This window comes from Lacerta agilis, chromosome 2, assembly GCF_009819535.1.
Source record: "Lacerta agilis isolate rLacAgi1 chromosome 2, rLacAgi1.pri, whole genome shotgun sequence".
Taxonomy (NCBI): Eukaryota; Metazoa; Chordata; class Lepidosauria; order Squamata; family Lacertidae; genus Lacerta; species Lacerta agilis.
In genome coordinates, this window is record NC_046313.1 from 20,768,208 (window position 1) to 20,778,640 (window position 10,433).

The following is a 10,433-nucleotide window of genomic DNA, read 5'->3' on the forward strand; positions in this document are numbered from 1 at the left end:
GATGGGGGAAGAAATTAGACTCAGTTCACATTTAAAGGCGAACTTACAATAAGCGAAGAAAATGGCAGCTATCCTTTGAAATTCACACTTATCCAAACTTTGTAACACACTTCTCCAGCCAAGCAATGTGTACCAAAATGAATACAGTGGTACCTCTGGTTAAGTACTTAATTCGTTCCGGAGGTCCGTTCTTAACCTGAAACTGTTCTTAACCTGAAGCACCACTTTAGCTAATGGGACCTCCCGCTGCCGCTGTGCCACCAGAGCACGATTTCTGTTCTTATCCTGAAGCAAAGTTCTTAACCTGAAGCGTTGTTTCTGGGTTAGCAGAGTATGTAACCTGAAGCATAGGTAACCCAAGGTACCACTGTACATTAGGGTAACGTGTGCATATAAATGTGTATATATTTAGGGAAATTGCAATGTAAAAATATGTATATTAGGGGAAATTGCATATCCAAATGTGTATAGTAGGAGAAATTTTCACAAGAATACAAGTTTTCACGAGGACCTTTAATTTTTTTTATAGATATAGAAATGCAGAGATGTGAACTAAATTTGCAAATAATGAGACGTTGAGATAAACCAAAATGGACAGATCTGCCCATTCCTAATTCCTAAAAAATAGATGGAAGAACTGACCGCTTCTTTTTTTCTACCCCATGGTTCTCCAAGGATAGGGGAGGCCTTCTTGTGAAGGTAGCCCAAGTCAAGTGAGGCTCGCAACAACATGTTGAAGGGGGTAGATCCCACTTTCTTGAATCTCCCAGTGTACTTGGTTTGGGATGGGGCCAGCTCAATTCAGTGGTGCCAGTGGATGGACAGGGCAGAAAACACCATCTCCCATGCACATCACTGTAGGGGCCACTTCCCTTTCCTCCCTTCTCATGCACTTTCCCCATACTTCTGGGCCAATTACACTAAAGGCTTTATTTTGTAATGATGTCAGATGAGCCTTACCAGCACGGGGGACAACCAATAGCAGTTCTGCAGATGACCTCAGTGATCGAGCTGGATATAAGTGTTTAGCAGCCCCTTTGACACCTTGGACCAAAGTTGAACAGACCCATATGTCTAAGAATTCTAGCATCAAACCTGTAACTTCAGGGCTCATCCCTAAACCCTTTCAAAAAAGATGATCTGTTGCACTGACTACCTGCACTGACAGAAGCTGATTTTAGTGACAAGTTTCGTATATTCATGTGGGGAGACCCAACAATTTCATATTTGAATTTTCAGGCTGGATGCGCTGGCTGGACCTGTTGGCTTGTTCGTTTTTAATTTGTTGGTTTGCCATAGAACTTTATCTCTCATCGCTTCTATTTGACGGGTTCTTTGAGTGCCTTCCTGAGGGGAGGTGCAAAGGAATAAGTCACTGAGGCGGAAGTATCTGTCCGAGATCTTCTGCTGCCAAAGCTGCCACAAAGAATTCATTCAGCTTCTTTGCAATCTCCCTTCAGTAATAGTTTCACTCAAGTGTCATCTAGTGGCCCAACAGTCTCCCTAGCTGGTTTTCTGCCTTTGATATAGTTAAATAAGTTTCTGTTGTCTGTTTTCATGTTTATTTGCTGTTTGCTCCTTGAAGTCTTGTTTGCATTATAACCAACATCTGTTTTGCCAGAATTTGTGCTCTCACATTTATTCCTCATTTGGTGAGGGGATCAGATTTTATTTTATTTTTTGAAAAAAGAAGTCTAATTCTCCTTTGTAGCCTCCTTAACTCTGCTCGTTAACCACACCAGCATCCCTTCAATACTTTTTGTTACATTTCCTAATCTTAGGTATACATTCTATCTTGACTTGGTTTTAAATAACTTCCACCCATCTTGAAGAGCTTTGACCCTCTTCGTTCAACTTTCCTTTTAGCAAATCTGCTCATCTTTAAAAAAGATTCCTCATTTGAAAGTAAACGTGACCCTGTTATACCTTTTGACAACTTAACCATTCACACATATATGTTGAAATTGACAGCACTGTAGTCACTATTCCTGGGAGGTTTAACAACGCTTAGATCACACACCAGAACCAGGGCACCACTCAGTATTAAGCTGAGAATCACCTCTCCGCTAGCTAGCTCCAAGGTAAATTGTTTTTTAGGGTACAGTCATTTCTCATATCTAGAAACTGTTTCTACTTCAGAGGGGTAATTACATGTCTTCGTTGCTAATTTACTTTCCTAATTAACTTGCTTTCCTAATTTCCACAGCATTTGTGGAAGCAAACTACAGTATTATACCTTTCATCTGCCTTTTCGTTCCTTGAAAATAATGCTGAGTGCATCCTCCTAAAACAAGGCTGGGGAACCTCAGCCCAGGGACCAAGTTTAATCTTCTAGGCCCCTTTATCTCCCCCTCAGAACTCTCCACAGGCCAACTGCCGCTCTCTAGGCCACATGCCTCACTAACCCACATTTTTTTTAAAAATAAAAAAAAATATTTTTATTGGTTTTTAAATAAATACAATAACCATTAAACACTTATCTGGCAGTACATCTAAGGAGGGTGTGTGTTTTATCCATCATCCTTAGACATACACTTACACATTCAACATTCAAACATATTGTTGTTGTTGTTGTTCAGTCGTGTCCGACTCTCCATGACCCCATGGACCAGAGCACGCCAGGCACGCCTATCCTTCACTGCCTCCCGCAGTTTGGCCAAACTCATGTTAGTAGCTTCGAGAACACTGTCCAACCATCTCATCCTCTGTCGTCCCCTTCTCCTTGTGCCCTCCATCTTTCCCAACATCAGGGTCTTTTCCAGGGAGTCTTCTCTTCTCATGAGGTGGCCAAACATATTACTTAATGTAAACTCTGCACTGAGAATACTGAGCTATTGGTACAAGAAGATATTGATTTTGATCATTAACATAGTTAATGAAAGGGGTCCACGTTTCTTGGAAGGTGTCTCTATTCGTTATGCTTTTAATTGTGTCTGGTGAGACGCTCAGACATTGCTGTATGCCAGGTATTATACCCCCATATGTTCCGGGGCATTTCAGTCTGGTTCTTTCATTGCTGAGCTATCTCCAATTGTGTTGGCCCACCTTTGCACCCCGAGTATTTTTGCTCGATTGCTTCCTTGAACTCTGATAATGCCTCTTGCTTGTCTAGAGATGGAGCACAGAGGAGTGTGTGTACTGTACAAAGGTAACATTTACATACATTGCTCTGCTTACATTGACCTCTAGCCCAGCCCAACAGTGGAATGCGGCCCTCATAAAAGAGAAAGAAATGTGACTCATGGGCTGAAAACAGTTTCCCACCTTTTTTTTTAAAGGAAACAAAAATGGCCAGAAAAAATATTGTCTCTATTGCTCTTCAGCATAACATTATGCAAGTATAACATTTTGTTTTAAAGGGAGACATTTGCATTCCACACAAATCAGTTGAGAACTAGAGGCATTTTCTCCAACCTGGTGCCCTCTAGATGTTGTTGGACTCTGTCACTCCCGTCATCCCAGGCCATATTTTCTGGGGCTGATGAGAGCTGGAGTCCAAAAACCTCAGGAGGGCACTGTGGTGGTTCGCTCAACCTGCACAGGTCCCCCAGATGTTTAACGGTCCGTTGATACCTGCACTCACCACTTTATTAATTAACCGCTGCCACCAACCAGTCTGTCTGGTATTTACTTCACTCAGTTCAGTCAAGGAGAATATTGGAACAAAACTGTTTTATTTGAAGTTTGGTACATAAGCATGTGGTTTCTGAATAAACAGTACTTTCTTGGTTGTGTTCTTGTTAACAACAGTGCCCAACGATTTCTCCCATCCCCTGTTCCTACTCCTTCCCTTGCCACCCTTCTTCCAACCTCTCAATACCCACAACAAGCCCCCAGACAAAGACAAAAGACAAGCCTAAAGACAAGACCAAAAGACTCAAGACAAGACTAAAGAACACTCTTCCTTCCCCGGGAGGGGTTTATATAGCCCACATAACTCCGCCCCCTAAAGGTTCTTACTGGTTATTCCTGTTAACTCCTTCTGTGCCATTCCTAAGTTTGGGTGATCGCCACATAAGAGCTGGAGTCCAAAAACCTCAGGAGGGCACCTGGTTGGGGAAGGCTGTGTTAAACTGGTTTAGTACTACAAGCAGATACAAGCCCTCAAGCTCATTCCTCCTCCCCTCCATCTCATGACTGGGAATTGAAAACTTTTGTTCCTGGTTTGGGGGGGGGGGTAAACCATGTTATGCCTTTTGTCCAAACTTGGCAAACTGTTGTTTGCTGTAAAGCCAGAAACTGACATTTTTTTAACATGAAGGGAGGGGAAGGAAAAGGAGTTTGTGCCTCATACCTGCAGCAACACTAATCCAATAGCTATTCAAAGGGAAACTGGAAACATTTCTCGGTGAAATTTTATAGTGGCTTTACTTTGGCATGATTGTTTTAAGATTTTAAGGTTGCAAATGGCGTTCATATGGGTTTTTTTTCAGAGGGATATATAAATTGTTCTATAAAAAGGTACAGAATGGTTCTGAATATTGAAGAAGATGATGTATCCTGTTCACTCTGAGGTAAAATATCCATCTGTTTACTTGTTTGTCATTGGGAAAAAAATGATGGATGAAGTTAATTGGCCTGTCAATTAACATATTATATATGCAACATGTCTTTAAAAACCATTAAACCACATACATTTCACAAGTCAGTGAGTTTAAGATTCTTGGCGTCTCTCCCCCCATTATGCATAATTGCTTTCCCTCCTAACTCTAATGACTGTACTTAAAAGAAGCTCACTCTTTATTTAAGCTTCCATTTGATCCAGCTTACTAATGGCTGAAAAAGTATATTGCAAGGAGGAAGATTTAAAAAAACGATCAGGTTAAAAGAAACACTAAATGCATTGAATGGATAAATTGTACTTATTTACTTGCATGGGTGAATAAGCAGCTACAGATATCCCTGGCCCAACAGTCTCATTGCATCAAATACAATTGGCTTCATCCTGTCAAGGGGGCATAGAAGAAGGCATCTGAATGCGATCCCTAGCTGGTTGAGGAGATGCGTGAACCCCTGCGTGCTGCCGGCCAGTTGCCATGGCTTTGCAAACATAACCCTGGTCAGAAAATTATAGCATGTCTTAGCTTAGTTTGGGAGAGTGAATGGTATGTTTTCTAGTCCTACACCCTTCCTCAGGCCCTCCGTACAACAGTCAATCAGTAATATCGCAGATAATCGGAATTAGTGTTTTATAGTATTGGTGTGTTTCTTGGGGGGGGGGGGCAGTTAGGCTCTAAGCCTGAATCCCTTCCAATTCTTGGATCCAGCAAGGATTCAACTGTTGGAATAGCCAGGCCAGCTTCTTGGTTAATAACTGCTAAGTATGGGTCCTTAGGGTAACAAAGGAAGTGGCCTTGTGCTAGAGGGCAAATGGGTGGGCCCCTTCCCTCACCTGGCTGGTAGACAAAGTCCAGCAGTGTGAGAGAGAGCTGGGCTAGAAGCAGGCAGAAGCCTGAGAGTGAGAGGCACGCTTGATTTCTGCTTGAATCCAAGGTTGTGGCTATGGGAGAAGCAATACCTTATTGGTATGTTCATGCCGTGAGCCCCGCCATCGTATATGTGAAAATAAACCATGGGTAGGCAAACTAAGGCGCGGGGCCCAGATCCAGCCCAATCGCCTTCTCAATCCAGCCCGCGGACGGTCCAGGAATCAGCGTGTTTTTACATGAACAGAATGTGTGCTTTTATTTAAAATGCATCTCTGGGTTATTTGTGGGGCATAGGAATTCGTTCATTCCCCCCCCCCCCAAATATAGTCCAGCCCCCCCACAAGGTCTGAGGCACAGTGGGCCAGCCCCCTGCTGAAAACGTTTGCTGACCCCTGAATAAACCATACATCCTAAAGCTGCCACAGTCTCCATAGTCCCACATTCTGAGGTAACCAAACCCGAGGTAAGTGCCTGGAACCCCTGAAATCTCACACCGCTCGGGAAGTGGGGTGGCATGCAATAGTGTTTATATAAATCACCCTGAAATAATAGATGAAAAGCAACTCAGTAATATTGGGAGGATTCCAACCTTGCACCCTTCTGATTGTGTCAGTGCATACATTTCTGCTTGCCAGATAGATTGGTTCCTCCTCTCCTCCCCCTGGGCACTCTTCTGGGGGTTCTTTCAAACCCCCACAGTAGATTTGGGAGAGGCGTGGGGGGCTCATGCAGGGAGGAGAGGTATGAAAGCCCTGTTGTATTAGCAGGAGCCCTTATGCTGGCTTCTTCTGCAAGGGTGCTACACTGGTTGAATCCAGCCCAACATTTTTATGATTAAGGTTAGGTCTATTAATTTCAATAGGTCTACTCTGAGAAAAACTTAGTTAAAATAGTAGCCGCGGCAGCAATCTATTTGTGGCTACAGTCGTACCTTGGAAGTTGAACGGAATCCGTTCCTGAAATCCGTCCGACTTCCAAAACGTTCGGAAACCAAAGCGTGGCTTCGGAAACCAAACGTTCGGAAACCAAAGCGTGCATACAATGCTTTGTCAAAATGCTTCTTGGCCTGATTGTAGAGGGGAGGGGACGCAGTTGCTTTTCCAACACACATAGACTGTTTCCACCTGGCTATGTAAATATGTAGATATTTGATTCGACTATCAGAATCTCTGGTTATTCATATGCAATCCTAAGGAAACAAATAAACACTATTAATGGATTAAGAGGATGAGATGGTTGGACAGTGTTCTCGAAGCTACTAACATGAGTTTGGCCAAACTGCGGGAGGCAGTGAAGGATAGGCGTGCCTGGCGTGCTCTGGTCCATGGGGTCACGAAGAGTCGGACACGACTGAACGACTGAACAACAACAAAATGGATTAATTCCACATCCAAATATGGCTTCTGAATAGTAGAATGATTACCTTAATACATTGAGGCACGCTGTTGCAAAAAGCGTGCCAAGTGGGAACAAGCCAGAAACGGCACATTCTGTGTTGTGCAGGAACTTTGCCAAATTACAGAAGCTGAACTGGGTTTGCCTAACCCAGCAGAGTAAAAATGGTTGTGGTTCATGGACTTTAATCTGCTTGCTCATTTTCTATGCCTTGGGTCATGAAAAGATACGTTCCCAAATAACGTTTCTACCACGGTCCTTAGACCCATGAAAAAGAATACGCCGAAGGAACCATGCGCTGCAAACAATGTGCTGTAAGTGTGAAGGGTAGCGTAGTCTCTACAAATGCATACTTAGAAGCCTTGCACTTTAAAATTATGTGAATGTTCTTTGGGGAACAGAGCCCAAAAGGAAAGAAGAAGCCATACTGTTTTCTTATTTTTGTACGTGAATGGGCTTGCTGAGGGAAACAATGAAGGAGATACGCATTCAAACGCAGTATTCAGCTACATTATACATTGCAAAGAAAAACATGCATCATCAGTAAAAATTTCATGAAAGAAGCAGATGCTTTCACTAAAGGCTTTTATATACTATCTGTCTCATCACAAACCCACAAACCACATGTACTATCCAGGTCAGGAGGGAGTGGCCCTCCTTTGCAAAAAGCAAACTGGGTGCTCAGCAGAGCAAGTAAAATGCACATTGAGGTGCTGAATCATGAAGCATGAATGAAGAAACTGGCTCCTGGTTTTATTTATTTTTTAAAGGACATAGTGCCTCTGAGCACACATACAATGATATTTGTCAGCCCCCCCCCCCAAAAAAAACAAACACACTTCTGCTTTGGCAGACTTTTAATTGTGTAGGTTTTAACTGCTTCCTATTCTGACGTTGGCAATATTTAATGCTTTATATCGCTGGTGTTGGTTATTTTGCTTTTTTAAAGACGGTATTTTATAATGTGCCCCCCCCACATCATAGTTTTCTCACCTTTGGTCCCTACCCTGCACTCAAGCTCGCACCTGTGGCTCCTAGAAGCTGTCAACATGTGACGGTGGCCACACCCTGGGAGCAGCTTCAACTGGCTGGCTAAACCAGCTGAGGGTAGGGACTTCCCTTGCATGAGAAGACAAGCCCTGGCCGATTGAACAGACAAGACCAATAGTGGGTCCAATGGTCTTGAAGCCGGTTTCTGCACATGCCTGGGAAGGTAGCCCATTGAGGAGAAAGAAAACTCTGATCCTAAACCTCTGCTGCCTAGAGGGATACCTTTGGAAGAAGAAAAGGCTAAGGAGCAAACCCTACACAAATCCAGAGTGAAGAGCCTTGTATACCTTCTTCTGGCAACTCCTGCAGCCAAGCTGCTGCCAAATGCATTTTTCTGCTCTCCTTTGGACCACATCAGCGAGGCCAAGAGGGTGGAGTCTTGTCATCTGGGCAGCCCTGGAGCTCCATATACACACCGGCCAAGCTTGTGCTTTGGAGAGGCCACTTCGGTGCTGCTAATGCAACGCAACGGTTTGACTTCACCCCTGGAGGCGCACTTCATTGCCTCGCGAGACAGACAGATGCCAACAACATTTTATGATGCTGGTGTGGGCTTCTGTTTTTATGTGTTTGTTTTGCGTCCCTCTGGGTGCAAAAGCAGAAGAATAGGATGGAAGTATTTGGTTGGCTGATGGATTGAAACACAAAGAATTGTTGATGAAAATCCAGAGTTTGTGAAGGGACCTAGCCAGGATGTGTCATACTGAAGACTTTTTGTGCAGGGATGGCAGAACCTGTGGCTGCCATGGGTCAGGAGTCAGCTTCACCTGCTGAACAGCAGCTGGAAGGAGGGAGAAGGTGGAGTTGCTCCAGCTGCAGCTGATCAGCCTTCCAGGACACAGAGCAGAAGGCACTGATGAGAAGCAGCTGACCTCTGGGCTTCTTAAACAAAGCTCTCAGCAGCAATCAAGATGCTGGAAACAACACCTGTGGTTCCTGGTCCTACCTTGCTGTTTCCTGTTTTCCATCCAGACCCTTGGCTCTGTCACCATCTGGATTCCCTGACCTCTGGACTGGACCCTTGGCTCTGTCACCACCTGGATTCCCTGACTTCTGGACTGTTTAACTTCATATGTGGCTTCTGCTCTCAGGCAAATGTTCCCCAGAGACTCCTAGCCATCCGTGCTTCAGTGGGTTAATAACATATATCTCAAAACATGAAGTCCATGTTGGTCCGTTCCCTTTACACACGATGGAGTCAACTGCACCAACTTCATAAGGTATGGAAGAAACAAGTATTATTCATCTTGTTCCTAAGTAAACATGTTATAGAAATGATGAAGCAATGGTAATGTCCCTTTAATTCAGGTGAAACATTGTTGGATCTTGAGATTGAGAAGACCAAAGTCTGCCAACATTGGCAAAAACATAGACTATGATTTTTCACGGGTTACAGCAACTGATAACACTAACCTTATTCTCACTGTTCACTGGTGGTTTCTTACAATGCTTAGTGCTCATTCAAGTTTCATAAGCATTAAGGCATGACTTAAACATGAAAAGTTGTGGTGTACCGATAACAGTACAAAATAGATTAAAATCGCTTCTCAGAGGACAAATTCCAAAATTGGTAACACATTTGAGCTTCCCAGTCTCCAGAATCGTGGAACACAGCTTAGTTAGGCAAACTAAATAGGGCTGGATAGGTAGGAAAGCTTATTTTAATGAGTGTTGGCTGACGCTATGAGTCTACCAATTACACAGAGCTTGTAGGTTTGCCGAAAAGATTGCCAGAAACTGTTTTTTATTCTGAAAGACACTAATTGTGTGTGGGTTTTGTGTTTAGACAGACTGTGCTGTTTTTATTTATGATGTTTTGTATCTGGGGGACCGTAGAGGCAGAACTGGGCACCTCATCACAGCAAATTGCAAAACTTTGTAGAGTAAGGCAGCACTTAGCTTGTAGTAGCTTCTGGCTCCAGCATAGGACTGTTAACCGAGGACTAAAAATGCTAAGAGTTTATGGCAATGTATAAAAGATTCAAAACTAAATGTTGCTCCTAAAACCAGACACTAGTGCAGAACACAATAGTTCAAAACATTGAATTAAAGATGCTGGAGAATTCCTAGAATGTTTTGGAAAGTTGTGGCTTGACACAGAGGTACGTAGAACAGGGACCATGAGGATAGCAAAGGAACCACAGGGCTGCCAAAATCAAGTTCTGGCAGTGAAATGAAACTTAAGGTAGACTTGAAGGCTCTCAGGGGGGTGGGGGGTGGGGTGGGGGTTGTGGCTTTGTGCAGAACCCTGTGTCTTTTCTTCCCTGTATTACTTTCCAGGACACAAATGCCCATCTCCTTTAAAGCCTTAACCAGCTCTGACACACCTGACCTTTTCCCGTGAGTAGGATAGTGAAATAGAAAGTAAATAAATTCCCCTGCAGGTCGTGGCATTAGCCAGAAGAAATCCTCCTACTGGTTTCTCCAGCTCCTGACAATTCTGACATGGAAGGAATTAGAATGCAGAAAGCTTTTTATGCTTTCTCGGAGAAAAGGGGGGGGGGGGAGAGAGAGAGAGAGAGAGAGAGAGAGAGAGAGAGAGAGAGAGAGAGAGAGACT